General features: G+C 34.8%; 1 long non-coding RNA gene across 1 annotated transcript; it reads right to left on the bottom strand.

Annotated features, from left to right (window-relative positions):
* Nucleotides 1-8,102: 8,102 nt before the first annotated feature.
* LOC147505235 (uncharacterized) lies at nt 8,103-8,724 on the bottom strand. Its single transcript, XR_015220561.1, has 2 exons — nt 8,688-8,724; nt 8,103-8,557 (listed from the first exon to the last, which is right to left on the bottom strand). It is a non-coding gene; the product is annotated as an uncharacterized LOC147505235 (long non-coding RNA).
* Nucleotides 8,725-19,237: the final 10,513 nt, after the last annotated feature.

Here is a 19,237-nt window from a genome sequence, read left to right as displayed (position 1 = left end):
TCTTCAACTACTTTTTAACATGATTATTTTGTACCTTATGCTAACTTAACTTAAAAGATCATGTGATTTTCATTTTTCACCAATTGATAATGCAAATAGGTGTGGCACTTTGGGCATGCGTCATGAAAATTGATCAAATAGGATTAGGATTATTCTTTTTCTTTAGAAATGGATCAAAAAATTTGGTAATTTATATACGTTAAAGTCCCGTAAAATTTAAGAAGTTTCATTATGAATTCATGATAAATCAGTTTCATCATGAATATTTAGTTGAATTCAGGAGGCAAGTCTAAAATCTACTGCAACGAGGTTGTAACTTCAGAAACAAACAAATAAGAGTTATGGTCTAACTTCTAACATGCGCTGTACAGTGTGTCTATAGGACAAGAATCTCATGGGCTTCAACCAAGCCAACAGCCCAGGATACTAGGATAGTACTCATTCAGATTTCAGACAATGCCTTCTGAATATTTTGCTCAAGACCTACTTGTGGTGCTGCCATGCATGTAGCCATCTCTAAAATATCACTGATGCATTGCTGATTTGATGAATACCAAAGTTCTTAGCAACTTGGAGCTGCATTTTGTTTGACCCAAAAAAAAAAGAGCTGCCATTTTGTGATTTTTCTGTGTTTTGGAGTAATATATAGCAGTTTGCTATATACTTGATACACATATATACATACGCCTAACAAAAAACTCTCTATTGGGTAAATGCATACATATGCATTCCTCTAAAACTTTTACAACCTCAAATTATACAATTTGGTCCAATCAATTATAGATTAACCAACCATAATCAATGGAAAAGTACAAGTCTATCTCAAAGATCGGTGCATTGTATCGTGATTTAGACAATTATTTGCTAAGACATGTCTAAATCATTAGCAAAATAAATATTATTTTAGGTGCTTCTATTTAAGTACGAGTTGTACAAGAACGTGGTCTGCCTGATATCACCAGAACAGGAATGAATTCAATAATAAATTGGTACTAGTGGAGGGCATGGACAACATATCCCAGCAAATAAATGTTTGAATTGGTTTGCACTTTGTACATGATAATTGTTTTAGAACATGGACACGGTGATCATGGTACCACGATTGATATTCGTTTACGAAACTCCACGTATAATGTGGAGTTCAATGGCCGCAACATGGAGAAAACAGTTTTATCGGATTCGTGAGACACTTGTTAGAGAGGGCGCAAATTGGAGATCTGATTTTGGGCCTAGTTAGCAAATTTCGAATACAACTATTTTTTTTTTGTGAGCTAAATTTATCTAAGAAATAATAATTTTGCATAAAATAACATCTGGTTGATGGGAAGCCAGTGAATGATCAGTGATCACATTTCAGTACCATCAAACAAAAAAAATCACATTTCAGTTTGTGAATTGTTTGGTTGGGTTGAATTAGCTTCAAGTCCATGGACAACCAAATTCTTGAGGGCTCAACTCAAGCCCATATGTTGGATCCATGTCAATGCATAAGATAAACCCGCTCAATTACAACGTTTAGGCTTCACCAAATTTATTAAAATTTAAACTTGAGTGAGATCACAATCTAGAGTTGCAATACACTTGGAAGAGGCTCCATGTCTTGATTCCTAATAGCCCACCTAGCAAGTTCATGGGTCTCCCCGTTAAATAAAGTACTAATCTAATGCATATGAACTATACTACGAGACATAATCTTATTAAGAGAAAGCTTTGAAGTTGTTACAATAGACTCTAATTGCTCTAGGTTCTCAAAAGTAGTAAAAGGTGTCGAATTTGCTAGAGTTTGAATCACTCTTTAATTGTCTCCTTCAATGAGAAAGCAACTTGCAGATAGGGTACGTTCCAGCCAAGTGGATAGCAATTTCAGCTGCCACAAACTTTGCTTTTTCACCACTTCGAACTTTGAAGGTTCTGAAGACTGCAGCAACTGTCTTTCTTTCCATATTCCAAGCTATCACTCATGATGCACCTACTCCTCTCCCCCCTTCCCTATCAAAAGAAGCATCAAACCGTATATTAATGTAATCTTTATTAACAACTGGAAACGATTCAACCATATTCAAAGGATTAGAGTTAATGTTAGAGATACGAAGGGAATTCTCTTCTTCTTTGTCTGTTTTATATGCTTCCAAGCATTTCTGCCATATAGCCACTGTTTCTCTTATGACGCCCTCTTTGTTGAAGTTTGTATATTCGAACTTATACAAGTTCCTTGCTTCCCAAATGTAATGTATCTTGCGACCCAGATTAAAGAGCTAGAGGCATACATATATCTCACCCTCAACTTCCCTGAAAAAAAATATATATGGTATTAGTCGAACCAAAAAAAAAAACAAACAAACAAAAAAAAAAAAAAACTCTAGAAACCCAAACAAAAGAAACCCCTCACTCACTCTACTTCTCCTCCCTAACTTCCTCATTATTTTTCTACTAAAAGATTTATACTCTTCTTGACTTCTTGTGGAGTAACTAGGTAAGACTCACATTATTTAATTTCTTGTCTTCTTTTTTATCTTTTTATACTGATTTCTAGACCATATTATTTAATGACAACTCTTACTTAATTTCTTGTTGTGAATTCACTAAATACTTAGGTTTGCAACTGTAAGGGCAATTTGTCGGTTGTCTATTCTAGTTAATTAGGTCCATTTTTGGTTGTATTTAGGAGTTTTTTTAGGGGAGTCAATGTGTTCTAGTTTAATTATGGTTGTCATTATTGCGACTGCCGACTAGGGGTGTAATACGGGGCGGGGCGGGTCAATCACGGGTCAAATAGTGATGGGGGTGGGGTTAAAATGTCATGTCTTAGTATCATCACCCGCCCGTTGGGTCAGCTTACGGGGCGGGTTTTGGGCGGGTCATCTGGGTCGGGTGGAAATTATCATTTTAACCCAATTTCACTAAAAAAAAAAACTTTCTAATTCTGCAAGTAATATATTTCCAATTCACAGCATAGAGAAAAAATGGAATCAATCAATAAAAAATAAACAAAAATAAAAAAAAAAAACTTGAATTTGAATCCAAAACCATATTTGTAAATTTGAAACTTATTTATCGTGATTTACCATTTATAAATTGATTATTTTCCATAGCATGATAAAATAAAGATGGGAGCGATGATCTATGGTACAAAACAATAAAATATAAACTAAAAGAATTTAAAATGAATACAAGGATGAATGATTTATCTTCTCCAAAATTCGAAAGTTGAATTTGAATTTTTGATATTTTCCCAATGTTCAAACTTGAATATGTGAAATTGATATTGAACTCATAAGTTTGTATTCATATCTCTCAAATTTCTACAAAAGTTAAAAGAAATTATAAACAAAATACAAAAATATTAGATTTAGAGTCTTGAAATTGTGCGTGTCAACGGGGTTGGGTCAACGGCTTTTGACACGGTGCGGGTTGGGCGGCTTAACGGGTTAGGTTTGAACATAGAACCTACACCCATAGCCCGACCGCATAAAAATGGTGGCGGGGCGGGGCAGGTCTATTTTCGGGTCGGTGCGGGTTTGGGTGGCGGGTGAAGACCGGGTACCCTACCGGATGATGGGTCAACGGTTTTTTTTTACACTCCTACTGCCGACTGAGACTTGAGGTGTGTTTAATTAAATGGTAGATTTTAATTTTTTTTAGTCAATAGAGGTTGTGTTAGGGACTTCGGGATGAGTTTTTATGGCAGATGCAAGATCCCATATTGGTATTCCTTATGAAGATTGAAGATGTTCCAATCCATGCTAGGGTGTTGGAAAATAATGACGGTAAATAGGTCCTTATGTCGATATGATGACTTTTGGTCAAAGGTTGTGGAAATGAACTCGTTACTCGTTAGTGAAGCTGGTAAACTCCGTATGTGATCTTGGTTAATAGGACGTTTGGTAGCTGTTTCTGTAAGTGTTCAAGAAGGAATTTGCACCGTGATCTTGTTCTATTAGTGCTTTCATTATATATTTGTTCAGTGGTGGATTTTAAAATGTGAAAATGCTCCTATTGAGATCTTTTACTCTCGCAACAATGCTCTGTTTGCCAATCTCCGCCTCAAGTTTCTGTAGAGGGTTGTATACCTTAGTGTTGGCATTTACCCATTCACTTCAATATTCCACGTTGTCTAGTTGTCTATTGCTTTCTACTGGCTCTTGTCCTTTTCTATGGACATTGCATTTTAGAGACTCTTGATCCAATGTTCGAAATATATTTGTTTTGTGGTTGGGTTAGGTTTGAATTATTAGTTAAAAGAAATTAGTTTTTTTTTTTTTTTTTTTTTTTTGGTTGTTTGGGTGGCTCACCCTCACTCAAATTCCTGGCTCCGCCACTGCGCGACTATACAAACTAGAAGCCCTTTGACTACTATATCCTCATTCTTGTTGTGACACCAATTGACAACCTCGTCAAGTCACTATAACACCCGGCTATTTCTATTTATTATTTTTATAATATATGATAAATATTAATAATAAGAAGAAATAAAATAAAATAAATAGGATAAAGATTAGTGGAGAGAGAGGAAATGGGGGAAAATAGGATAAACCCTCTTCCCTGTTTTCGGTGGTTTTAAAAAAAAAAATAAACACAGAGAGGAGTTCACACGGAAAGTTTTACACAGAGAAGAAAGAAAAAGAAAGGGGTGGATTTCTGCACCTCTTATCTAGCTTTCAATCGGATTTTTAGCGTTCTTTTCTATATATTTTTCTGTGGGATACGAGAGGTGAGTAGATTTTATCTTTTAATGAATTTTCTATTTTCAATTGAATGTTCTCTCGAAACAAAAGGTTTTCTATCGAAAACAAAAGGTTTATTGTTTATATAAAACTGACTTTAAAACTTAAAACTGTGGAGAAGCTATATTCAGTCTGTGTCGTTCCATGGTTATTTTGAGTCTACGAATTTTCTGTGTATGTTGAACAAGTGAATTTATAAAAATTCGAATTTACTTGACTCTAATGTGATGGTTATAATGGTTATATACTGACGAAAATGTGTTAAGTTAAATTATTGGAGTTTCGCAAGTTGTTAATTGTCGTTTGTTTTGGTTGTGTGAACCAATTGATTTGGTTGATTGAATGGGTTGTTGGTTGATGTCGGGGGATTAAGTGATTGATGTTGGTTGTTGGTTGTTGGTTGATTGGGTGGGTGCTATTGAAGCTCCAAAGGGGGCGTTAATGGTGTCGATTTGATTTTGGGGGTAGTGATGGAATTGAGTTTTTATTATACCAAAATGTGGGGTTTTTTATGGGGAGAAAACCGAACTGTTTCGGTGGTGTTTGGTGGTCACGCGGGCTCGGCAGTGGAGGAGGAGTGGTTGGGAGAGATGACCGAGAGAATGATTCGGTACTCTCGGTCGGTCAGTAGGTGAGAAAGTTTGCTTGAGTTGGGCTTGGGCCTAGTTATAACTTGTGGGCTTGACTTTGTTTTTAAGATATAACCTTTTGGGCTTAAGTTTGTTTGAATTGGTTTGGGCCGAAATATAAACATGTGGGCTTCAGTTTTGTTTAAGATGGGCTTTGGGTGAGAGTTTATTTTTGGGCTGAATTTGTGCCTGGTTTGGAATCAAGTTTTCACATAGTTAGGGTCAGGTTCAAACTCTTGCCAAAACATGAAAAAATGAGTTTTCTTTCCAACTCAATTGGCCTCATCACATTCCGAGGTCTGTGGAGGTAGTTATGGTGTCTGGAAGTTTGGTTGACAGAAAACACTACGTCAGAAATCAATTTCTGCGCATTGTGTTCAAGTCCAATTTTAATTTAGTTAGAGTTTGAACTAGATTTCTATGAAAACATGAAAAAGTAAGATTTGGAAGTCTGCTTTCTATTCCAATTGGCCTCATCGCATTCGAAGGCCCGTGGAATTAATTATAGTGTTTGGAAGTTTGACTGGCAGAAAATAATGCGTCAGAAATCGGTTTCTGTGCACTGTGTTTGAGACTAGTTTTCAAACATTTAGAATGAGATTAAGTATTTTTGTAAAACATAAGAAAGTAAAATTTGTGTGTTAGATTTTCAATGCAAAAAGTCTCGATGCATTTGGACACCTGTGGAAAGCGTTGTGTCATTCAGAAGATAGTCCGTCAGAAATCTAGTTTGCTAAAAATTAGGATTTTTACGAAGTTTAAACTATTTTTACTCCGAGATAGAATGACATTGGGACTTCGAGTTCTACATGAAAAAGTAAGTATACCTATCCTAGTTTTCAAATAATTAAGTGGTGTATCATTTGGATGACAATAGGAAACGTTATTGTTTTGGCAAGTTACCTAGATAACCTACCATGTTTTCTTTTTAGGAGAGCTCTAGTTAACTTTTCTTATTGTAATGAGATAAATTATTTTACTTAGACATATGAGTGTCTTGAATCTTGATTGCTTAATTTCATATTTGTATTATATTCCAAGTACAATTGTTGCATATACGCTAAATATTAGTATAGATTTATGTTATATCATGTGACATGTTACATTAAAGTTTGTGTTTAATACACATATAATTGAGGAATGAAAGGGAAATGAAGTGTGCAACCTTAAAGCATGAATTCTTATTGTTCTTGGACTTTGATTATGTGGCTGATAAGAACTACAAAAGCTTAATTCCAATCTTGAAAGATTTGGATACGTAGGCAGCTTTAAGCAAAAGTGCAGCTACTATATTAAATATTAGTTATTAGTTACTAGCATTTTGGGCACACTCTATGAGCGTGAAATTGAGAACTGTCCAATGAACCAAACCATAAAAGCAAGCCCACCAAAAGCCCAGTCCATGTGGCAATGTTGAATTAAAAAAAATTGCAACTAAATCCTAGTCAAAATAAGCCTAACCAAATTGCAACCGATGCGCTGTTTTTTCGCACTTATTTTATACTACCTATCCGAAACCAAAATCAATCGGGTTAATAAAAAAACCCCGATTCCAAAATTCAAATTTGAATCGATCATAATTTTTTAATTCCCAACCCGATTTGTTGCTCTAGATGTAAAGAGGTCCCACTAACCCACTAATTTAGACTAAATATGTTAAATTTGGCGGGATAAAAAAAAATGAAATAATTTCTGAATTTTAAAAGAGCGTGAAATTGAGAGTTGTCCAATTAACCAAGCCAGGAAAGCAAGCCCAACAAAAGCCCAATCCATGTGGCAAGATTGATTTTAAAAAAATTGCAACCGAAACCTACTCAAATTAAACCCAACCAAATTGCAACCGAAGCCCAGTAGTAAAAAGCCCATCAAAGGTTTTGATGGACCGCACAGTTTAACAAAGCTAGTGAGAGAGTTGAATATTATATTTACACATTTAACCTTATCAAATATAATAAATTACAAATAAAAATCAGATGATAGCATTGTAAATAGAAATTATGAGCAAGGGCAAAATTGGAAAGCAAAAAATCCGGTTGATGGAAATAACACTGTTGCTTGGGGAGTTTTCTTTATAGGTAAAAGATATAGTCCGCGTTGTATACATATCATATTTTGAACCACTATTGCCTATGGAGTTCTGCCAGAAGAAGAGACTTTGTGTATATGTTAGATTCTTTGACTCATAATTCAGTATTTTGGTATGAAATTAATGATGCGTTGGTAGGACTTCAAATATGAACACCCGTATTTCAATTTTTCAGTATTACATTCTTGAAGGTTCAATAATTCATGAAAGATATGCTCATTCTTAAGATCCCGGGAACCATCTTTTCTGAACTTGTTTCATTTTATCCGTTATACTTTTCATCACAGACAAAATCGTTTGGTAACTTAATCATTATTTTTTTCTTATCTTTTTCGGCATTAATTTTCTCGGCAAAACAACTAATAAGTTTTTTTTTATTTCTTTCTTTCGTTTGTTTGTTTGTTTTACAGAATTTCCTAACTCTCCAACAGATAGAATATGAACTCCACCAGACTTTCCCTTTTGCTTTTAATATGTTATGTCTCAAACTTGGAAGTTCCAATTTTCTTCAAAGGTTTTGGTCCACAGGTACCATATTTTAGCCTTCTCTTTTTTGATTTAACTACTTCCAAATATTTTGATAACTATTTACAACTGAGGTAGATTTGTCTATCCGCATACGAAGTATGTAGAAAAAGTGGTTGATGTTGGAGCTAGCAGGTGTTGATCAAGATACCATTAGATTCAATACGTTGATTGCAAGCCTTTGTAAACATTGGAAAGTGGCAAGAGTGGAATTTTTATCTATTAGCAAACTGACTGAAAGTCTTAACTCTGCTGCAATTTTTTTTCCCATCCTTCTGTGTTCTAGGACCTGTCAACGAGGAAGCTGATTGGAATGAGTGAACTAAGAGATAGACTTTATCACTATGTGTCGTCTAATATTCTAATAACTTCTCCTCAGTAGTCATGCCAGTGAGTCGTCACCATGAATCCAGTGTTAGGCATATTCACCTTGGACATCCGTCTTTAAATAAAATTTCTTCTAGTTGCCCTTCTGTCTTTACGTTTAATTCTCATTGTGTTGTGTGTTCATTATTCTAAACAAACTTGTAAACCCCTCAGCTTTCTTTGCTTTATTTTTCATCCTTTGTCTTTTTATCCTCTCTTTGATTTCACTGTCCCCCAAAATAAAATAATGGTTGGAAGTTGGGCTTGGAAGTTGAATACAACATTGTGCACATACTCATAACAGCAAAAGACAAATTCCTCCTAGCCATCATCAAAGAAAGGAGAAAAACAGCTTACCGGAGAGTGGCTTCACGGGTTGCATCAGGAGCTTCAGGTAGCACCAACAATAGACCTAGAGTATGGCTTCTTTGTGGCGCGACGCCTTGTCTTTACAGCCTCTGCAGCAATGTCCTGCCATGCATGCGAAATAAGACAAAAAACTTAAAATCAACCATGAAGACATATGCATGGCCAATAACACCAATGACAGGGCAAGAAGAAAAATATAAACTCACCTTCTTATGTTGCTTCCCATACATGGCCATCCAGGTAAGCTTTGAAGGCTTGAGGCGGTTGTGGAAGTACCTCTTGCATTTTGAAATTAACATCATGCACGTGGAATAATAAAGACCGGCAGTTTAAAAAATAAAGACCGGCAGCCTAACTCCCCTACCTCTGCCAGCAGCAGTCGGTCTTGCTGGTGTTGTTGAAGGCCCTCTCCTCACAGCTGTAGCATTGCCACCCCTTCCTCTTCCAACACCACCACCCCTTTCTTACGTTACGAGGTAGGTCGGACTAATTTTCTGCTTGATCAGAAGGCTAAATATCATCAAGTTTTTGGGATCTTAATCTAGCTTGCCTAACTCCACTCCTCAACTCTCGCATTATTTCCCCATGCAAATTACACCCGCTCCAAATTCCAGTGAATCACATTGCGTTAATAGGAAAAAAAATGAACACCTAAATGCATAAAAGACTGATCAAGAAATCCAATTATTCAACAGGCAATAAATCATAGGCGTTCACGTATATTAATTGCATCACGCCACAACCAAGAGATGATTGAAATGTGATATGAGAATAAAACTTAGAGGTTTTGAGGTTTTGAGTGCATCAACAACACGTCTGGTTTCTTCGCATTTAAAATCGGTATAAATGGTAATAAATTCGGCATTAATGTGAAGGCCTTAGTTGCGTACAATTGAATAGTGGCGTGTAGTTGATTTCCGACTTGAATTTACACACACATCCTTAAGGGCACTATATCATCTTAAAGGTATAAATGGTAGTAAATTTTGCAGTTCGCATGATAATAAAGTGCTGCTAATGTGTGTTATGATAGTAGGTCTATTGTATTTCTTTTTGCACTAAGTGATCAGAAACTTAAGCCTATTAGGTTAGGGCATCTAGACCAATCCTTTTCACTGCAGGTATGATTCAGATCACAACCTCTTTCAAACGCAATGTATTTGTCAGGGTATGAGTGAGGTCCTGGGAAAAATAGAGATTTGTGTACCTTATCATAAGTTCATAGTATATGTGCTTCAATTCTAGCAACGAAGGTATATCAACAGGGGCCTCTTCAACTACGTTATCGCCTTCCTTGGGCTTTTTCTTTTCCTTTGAGGTATCAGCTTCAAAAACTCTTAGGTTGATCTTCCTTGAGAGAATTTGAGCACGAACATAATCTTGGCGGTCTAAACACAGACGAACCTGGTTTTGAGTTTCAGCAAGTCAGAATTTGTTTACAGAGGATAACACTTAATCTGTTGAAATTATACTTGTCCTAATCAAATTATCATACTTGTTCAAGGATAAACGCTATTTTTTATGTTTTTGTCATTGCTCCAAATGTTTCCACCTGTAACACAAACGCAGGAAAGTCATTACTATATCATACAACAACTAAGCAACATACGAAATGCTGATTTTCACTAACACCCAATAGAAAAAGCACTGTAAGGTCCTATTGCTCGTGAAATCACTTACAACAATTTCTGCATCAAGTCGGAAACCTCGGCAATAAGGCCCTGAGATTCCTTGATTTTCACCAGTTTTTTTTATCAATCGTGCACGCTCCAGTTCAACATAAATCTACACGAGAAACAAAAATGCACAAGTACGGTACTGAAACCAATACATTGCTGTTACCACGGAAAATCAACTTTGACCTTCATTCCACCAGAAATCCAAACCATGAACTCCTTCCTAAAAAATCAATGACATGAATGAAGGTGTCATTTAACGATGCAAAAATATGGACCACACCAAAAACATACTCCCCATCTCGTACAACAGGTCCAAGACTTGTCACGTTCTCTTCCTTGGGTTCTCTGGCATGGCCTTCCTCCTCGACATGGTTTCAAAGACGACAACGTTTAATTTGGGGAATACGGTTTTAGCTACAGAGTTGTTTCGATACTTAATTAGATAAGTGTAAGATTTAGCCCTCAACACTGTTGGTTCACTGTTTTGTAGTCCTTATAATTTACTTAAGAGCCGGTTTCATCTCTTCTATCCACACCTTAAAAAATAAGCTGTTGGGTAAACTATCGTAATTCCAGGGGAGAAAATCGTCACGAACTTGAAAATCAACTGCTACCACAGTAGAGATATATCCGAAGAAAGTTCAAAAGTAACATAAAAATTATCACAAACTCTAACTTTCTAAGCTTGGTATAATTAAACTCATTTGGTGTAAGATCTCAACATCCTTTGATTTTCTCATGGAAACAAACAATAATTAAGTACAACAACTCCATGCTTATCAAATTTTATTATCAACATCTATATAGATTTTCCCGACATATATAGCAGATAGGCATCCAAAATATAGATCTTTGTCTTTCTATTTTACTTGCCCATAAACATAGTCAAACATAGAAAGAAGATGAGGAAAAAAAACGTACCTTATGCAACCATCAATTAAATTTTGGAGAAGGGAGAATTGTTGTTGGCTTTGAGTTAAGTTGGGTCTCTTCACCAAACGAAAGAGCAAAATCCTTGAAAAGATGGAGAGACAGGACAGTGAAATCCTCGATGGTTTCAGGCTTTTAGTCTAATCTAAATAGTGATAGTCTAATGCCATTTATCATTCAAATTCCGACTAATCAATCATAAGTGTTGCAGACCACTACGCAAGTCCATCGCCTTTCACTTGTTTACACAGGAATACTGCAGTGACCAACTACAGGAAACAAAAGAGAAACATAAGGAAAGCTTCAGCAGTCTATCACCACCCAAGAACCATAGGCCAAACTGACTTTAATAGCTTATCACTATAACAACTTATCTACCCCCAAAAAAATGATACTGATTATCTCCACGTGAACATTATCACATACATAAACTTAAGTATGAATTTAACGAACATGTTGAAGTGGAATTTGCTTAATTATATATAAGCAAGAAGATTGTTCAGTAGAGAGAAGGGAGGGAAAAATGCATACTTGGCACGAAGTATATATTCTTTGAGAGCAATCAACCTTTAAGTTAAAACAAAAGCTCTACATAGGCAAAAGGAAAAATAATATAAAAAAGAAAAGTATGGCCAAAAATAGAACATCTTTATGCTTGAACGGCCAAAGGTTAATTGGTTTTACAAAAACCAGCTTAGATCGTTTATGAGAGATTCCTTATTATCAGCTAGACTTACCAATCAATATTGAATAATGCCTTGTAAAGCAACTAATAAGTGAAAATTCTAAAGTACTATCCAATTGGTTTCTGACTTCAATCCTTACCACTATCCAATTGTAGAGCAAGTTCAATCCTTTTGTGTCTAACAATTCTACTAAACAACTAATAAGTGAGTTGCATACATAAGTGCATGTTCTACAGAAGCAGAATGTATGAGCTCACAACTGAGTTCCCTCTTAGTTTGCTCGTGTGTCAAATTGGCAGGGATTGGTGGTAGTGCCGATTACACATAGTTTTAGGGCAAAAAGCGCTTTATGTCCTAGTCAATCTGTAATTATAACCACAACCTAGTCAATTTGTAAGTCTAATCAGTTGGTAAGCACAACAAATGACAGGAAGAAAATAGACGTAATAAGAATGAGCATTCAATAACCTGGATGGTCTGCTAGTTGGTTTCGAGATTGGTATCAAATTGCTGAAGCCTTAGCCCATCAATCCACTTCTTCTGTAGGTTCTGCAACATCTTCTCCCGAGCTTAATCTTCCTCTATTTGATTGACTTCTTAAGTTCGTTCTTCATGTATTTGAGTCAGTAGTAATGACTCATAAACGTCATGAATCAGTGACTGCTAGAGGATGTCATTAGTAGAGAATTGGTTAAAGGTGCATTCAGGGGTAAGTGTTATAGCAATTAATAACATGTTACATATATATATGTTTATGATCTATTAAACTTAAATGAAGGGTTAGTTAAGATGTCAGACATCGGATGTCATCTCCCTTGGTTATTGACCGAGTAACATGTTTTGTGGGTCGACCAAGTGAAAAACATCAATCATAACACAAAAACTCTTTGATTCAAAGCTTCATCCCTATACAACACAATATACTAAGAAAAGAACTTTACAAAAAATGGAGAAACCAATCAACGAAGTCGATTAAGAATCATCATATCAAAAATATGACATAAGATCATATAACCTTTCCTAGAAGGAAAATATGAAAGATAAGAACTAAAGACTTCATAGGTTTAAGCTAAAATATTGCTTCTATAAATCCACTGATATTATATAAACAAATAAATTAAAAAAAAAAAAAAAGAATACTGTAAGATGTTCTATTGTCCTAAAAAACATTCCAACTTATAGTAAAAAGTTGAAAATCATTACATCAATAATATACCCTTATTGCTTGACCCCTTTAAATTGTAGTAGAACCAACTTTTGTAAGCTCAGCTACAGTATTTTAGAAAAAATGTTCAATAGATATATGAAACAACGATTCAAGCACAATTGTAAAATAAAAATTTTGCAAGAAAAAGAATGTCAAGAAAGCATTAACCTCCAATCTTCTGCCTCTACATTTCAATGTCAGAGCAGTAGAGAGACAATTAGGGATATTTTTTTTTTGGCTTGTATCTTTTAGGAGAGACGAATGAGGGGGAGAGCTAAGAAGAAAGAGAAATGGCCGCATAAGCAGAGAAAAGAGAAGACGTCTGATTTTCTAGCATTAAATTCGGTATAAATGGTAATAAATTTGGTATTAATGTGAAGCCATTAGTCGCGAAAATTGAATCTTGGCATGTAGTTGATTTTCGACTTGAATTTACACATACGTCCTCAGGATACTATATCATTTTAAGGGTATGAATGGTAGTAAAATTTGAAATGACAAAATAGTCCTTCTTAAAGGCATTGAATAATTGATTTTAATATTTTATCAAGGGTATTTGATGGTAGAAAAAAGGTTGGTTCAATTTAAATGTCCATGTTAATTATGGTATACTTCTACTAATTGAGATTAGCTATATATTGTGATAACTATATCTGTACAATGTTATTACTTAATTATGTACGTGATTGTAGTTGTTTAAAATGTATTCACGAGACATTTAACCGCGTTATTCCTTATTGAACCTTTTGATATCTATGATTTATATAATTGATAATTAGGTGAGTTGATTAATTATTATGTTTGGAATCTTTAGTAATGATTCTATTGTTTGAGACGATGTTTGTTTTGTAATGAAAATATTATAATAAATGAAAACTCTTGAGTGTTAAAATCCGTGTAAAAGTGTCAAGTGAAAATTTAATGTGTCGCCCACATCTTTAGATCTCTCCATGCCTCTTTGATGAAAAGAAATGAAAGAATATGTTTATGACTAATGATGTCATGTGAAAAGCCGCCAGAGGAACTAAGGCATTCGCCTTGCGGGTGGGCTATATTTCTTGAGTGTACGTGAATGTATGTCTGAATTTCTTGAATGTGGCGGGAGTGACCTAAGGTATTTATTGAATGTGCCATGAATAACCTGTTAGTGTTATGATAGGTATTCTTTGAATGTGAGAATCTAAACTGAAATTTCATTTCACATAAATGACCCAAGGTATTCATTGAATGTGCCATGAATGACCTGATATTTTGTTATGCCCAAAAAAAGCTTTGTGTATGTGTATGGAAAGTCCAGAGATGGCTGTGACTCACAAGTTACGAGTTTACAAGATGAAAATATATTTCTTGGAAGCAATATCCCCGCTTGGGACATATGTCTTGCAGTGGTATTCGGTGTGAGTGAGGCACATGGATATGTGTGATTTGGCAACTGTGTGAAGTGCAAATCGTGGAGTAGGAACTAAAAGTTGGGCTGTGACTTTTAATAAATGAGTTAACAAGATAATTAATAAGCAAAGTAAAATATTGATTTTACGTGTGATGGAGTTATTGCATATGATGTATATGATTTCTTATGAGAAATGTTTATGTGGCTTGTATGAGTTGATACTCACGAGGGATGAATGTACTCCCTGGTTGTGACTTTTTCTCGTTCTCATAAGTAGACGAGTGATATATATTAAAGTAAAATATTGATTTTACGTGCGACTGAGTTATTACATATGAATATTTATGTATTATGATGTACATGATTTCTTACAAAGAAATGTATACGTGGTTAGTGTGAGTTGATACTCACGAGGGATGAATGTACTCCCTAGTTGTTACATATTTTCTCGTTCTCATAAGTAGACGAGTGATTTTTAAGAAAAATATTGGCTTTAAGAATGAGCGAGTTGTTGGATATGATTGGTGATATATTATGATATGATGCATATAATTTTTTACGAAGGAATGTGAATATGGTTAGCGTGATATGATGGATATGGTGGTCCGATATGAATGCTAGTTAATATTGATGATATATTATGATATAATGGATATGGTGGTGTGACATGAATGTTAATATTGACAATATATTATGCCATATTATATATACCTATGATGGTTGTAGTAAGAGTGAAATAGATGTATACTAGAAAATGATTACGTTTAGAAAATCTAACTTTGTTTTGCAGGAGAATATGACTTATTAACTTTTTATACAGAGACGTTGTCCTACCCTAAGGCGACGTACTGGCTTAAAGGTAAAATGTATCAAACTCATATTTAAATAAGTTATCATATGTGTATGTAATAAGTAGAATGTAAGTGGAAATTATATTGTGAGTTATTTTGGAAAGTGAGAATGATGAATATTGTTATATGAGATTTCTTAGAAATGTATATTGGGGGTTGAAATCTTACTTGGGAAGAAATTGCATACCGTTTTGAAAATACGGAACTAATTGTCTTCTAAGTTGAAATGATTGTAATAGTATATTTCTTGATTTGAAAGATTGAATATACTGCTATACTAATTTATATTTTTAATCTTACTCATACAAACAAATTCAATTTGCTGACCCATGTTTGCTTTGTTTTGCAACATGGGTATATTCTTGGAAACATAGATGGTGGAGTGCAGTAGATGAGGACACGTGAGTTGGAGTTGCTCTTGGAGTCTTATGGTTTAAGTTTTTCTGAAGTGTACGGTTTTGTTTTGAGACAGATGTAATAGAGTTGGTTAGTTTCTTTATAGTTTAATAATGTGATTGAAGGATTGTCCCTTTATTTGGTTTTAAATTTGATCTCATATTTTAATATCGTGGTTGATAATATATTATTAGGATTTCGTTTCACTTGGGTTTTCAGATGATTGAATAGGGTAACGATTGAGATAATTATATATTGGATAATTCCCTATTTTAAATTTTCTGAAAATTTGGGGTGTGACAGCCACTTTCTTATGCTCCAATCCAAATAAACTTCAACTCTTAAGTTGATAGGGTTAGCGAACCACAAACTCTTTGTCCAATCACAAGTCAAGAAGATATGTACTGGTGTCTCAATACAAGATTCACAGAAAGGGAAACTCATATCTCCTTCTATCTTTCTTTCTAGCAGTCGATCTCCTATAGGTTGCATATACATCTTCCAAATAAAGTGTTGCCATTTCCCAGCCAATTTCAACTTCCAAATCTTAGCAACAATTTTCTTCTAATAAGAAGATGAATGTGTACTCCAATCTTCACCGGAGGAAAAGCTGAATGCAGATCTCACATAAAAAATGCCATTTGAAGAATGATTCCATACGAGCTTATCACTCTTTACATCAGGCCTAATTGTCAAGGTTTGAATGAAGGGAGTTATTTGGGATGGAAAAATATCGTTTAGCTTAGGTATATCTCATTGAGCACCATCATCCAACATCAACTCAGCAACCCTAATGTTTTCCAAATCATTTGGCATAACCATGCATGTGGTCTTTGAGAACAATGGTACGGTTTTACCATTTATCTGTACCCAGGAGTCTTTGAAGACTGATATCTCAGTACCATGCCCAATCCTCTAAATCAAATATTTCTTGAACTTATCGTAATGTTTGTGTACTCATTTTCAGAAGTATGAAGCATTAGAGACAGGTTCAGGTTTTTGACCTAGCCACTTATTATCATATAAAGCTCTAAAAGTTCTAGCCCAAAGAGATGTAGTGTCAATTGTAGCTCTCCAGTAATGTTTAGCAAGCAAAGTTTTATTCGTATCACTAGTTTTTCTAAAGCCAAGGCCCCCCCCAAGATTTGGGTTTGCAGAGTTTGTCTCACCCGATGGTATGGACCCCGTTAGTATCATCAGTATCGTGCCAATAAAAACTTCTGCATATATGTCTTATCAATTTTGTCACAAATATTAACAGACAACGCGTAAGTAGACATACCATATATAGGAGTTGCTTGAACTACAGATTGGATAAGAACTACTCTATCTGCTTGAGCTAGAGTCTTACCTCTCTGTCATTTGATTTTTTTATAAACTTTATCAATTAGGTAATCAAAATCATCATTATTGTTCTTTTTAGAAATGACTATGGGAACACCTAGGTCGATGTCTGCACTCTATACACTAATACACGTTTATGCCAAAACCAAAAAGAACAATGTAGTCGACCTTAACACAAACGAGCAGCAAATATTTTGTCTCCAAAAAGTAAAGTTCAACTTTCATTTGAACTTTGGGTATTCTATGCGTTTTGTCTCGTCTTTGTTCCCTTTTTATTTTGCTTATTCTCCTAATTGGAATCTTTCTTGCATATATCTTATATCTTATAAAGTGGACATTCTCAATGACTTTTATGCTGTCAATTTCATAGACTAATATAAAAGAGTTCAGTTCCTCTATAACCGGGTACAGAGATTGATCTCTGTACCACACACACACATCTCGTATCTCGGCGTACACACACACATCTCGGAGCACACACACAGGTATCGAGGCACACACACACATCTCGGATTCGGATCAACGGCGAGATAACACGGTTACAAAGATGATCTCTATACCCGGTTGTAGAGATCTCGAGTCCAATATAAAAACTTTTGCATGCAGAATAATATTCATTTTCGTCTCTGCCATTTATTTCTAGGTACTTTGCTTTTTAGCCCATGTTCCCCAGGACAGAACAACTGTGCAATTTTATTTCTTTATTTTTTCTATAAATGACTATAATTTTATTAAAATGCTGTGTATTAGTGGGATTCTACGTAATATATATGCAAGAAATTGGTCTCAAGGCCCATTTTCGAGTGAAAATCACTCTTAGAACTAAGGTTTTTTTTTTAATCACTCTCAAGGACAATTTTCGGGTGAAAATAACCCGTAAGGACAAATGACCCAGATTTGAAATAAATATTTTTTGATTTTACCCTTTATGTCGTTTTGTTATGAACAATGAGTGTTTATACCTTATGTTGATGTATAAACAATGATTGTTCATAGCCAAATAGATGAATCCTCATACAATATATTAATGTATGAACAATGATTGTTCATACTACAATAGATATTCTTACTGATCATACATTATGTTGAAGTATGAATTGATTGTTCATACCCCAAATAGGTATGAACAATGAGTGATCATAACTCATGTTTCACTATTCATACCCCAAATAAGTATGAACAATCATTGTTCATACTCTAATAGGTGTTCTTACTGATCATACATTATATTGATGTATGATTATTCTCATACTTTATTAGGTGTTCTTACTGATCATACATTATATTGATGTATGAACAATGATTGTTTATACCCCAAATAGGTATGAACAATGATTATTCATACTCCAATAGGTATTATTATTGATCATACATCATGTTGAAGTATAAACAGTAATTGTTCATACCCTAAATAGATATGAACAATCATTGTTCATTCGAATGAATAATGATTGTTCATATAGCTTATGTTGAAGTATGAACAATGATTGTTCATATTATATAAACCGGGTCGTTTCGGTTGAGCCGACCATTTATTATTTCGTGCCAGGAGTATACTTGACTTTTCATCTACCCGAACTGTTTTTAATTTCGCGTCAAAAGTATACTTGATCTTTCATCTACCTCGTCCTTGTGAGTGATTAAAAAAAAAATGGTTTTGAGAGTTACTTTTCCCCATTTATCCTGGAGAGTCACTCCTTGATATATATGGTTGTATGTGTGTGGATCACAGTTTAATTTCATATTTCAAATAAGGGTTAACTAGTATTACACCACCACCACCACACACACCTCTAAATGGGGAAATTAGGATCTCCCTCCAAATACACACAAAAAAAACACAGTTAAAATGTGTGGGGAATCCTAATTGGCTCATCTAGTGGGAGTAACACTAAGTAACCCTTCAAATAATGTCCAAACAAAAAAAAGGAAAAACAAAAGAAGTTAAACCGAGAATATCAGCAAGGGAAAAAGAAATTGGAATCGTTCAGGCCTCTTTTTAAATTGTTCCTTATCCCCACTTTTCATATGACACAACATGCCAATGAGATTCTC

Source organism: Coptis chinensis, chromosome 4, assembly GCF_015680905.1.
Source record: "Coptis chinensis isolate HL-2020 chromosome 4, ASM1568090v1, whole genome shotgun sequence".
Lineage (NCBI taxonomy): Eukaryota > Viridiplantae > Streptophyta > Magnoliopsida > Ranunculales > Ranunculaceae > Coptis > Coptis chinensis.
The sequence above is the reverse complement of the archived record's forward strand: the minus strand, read 5'-3'. Positions and strand labels throughout refer to the sequence as shown.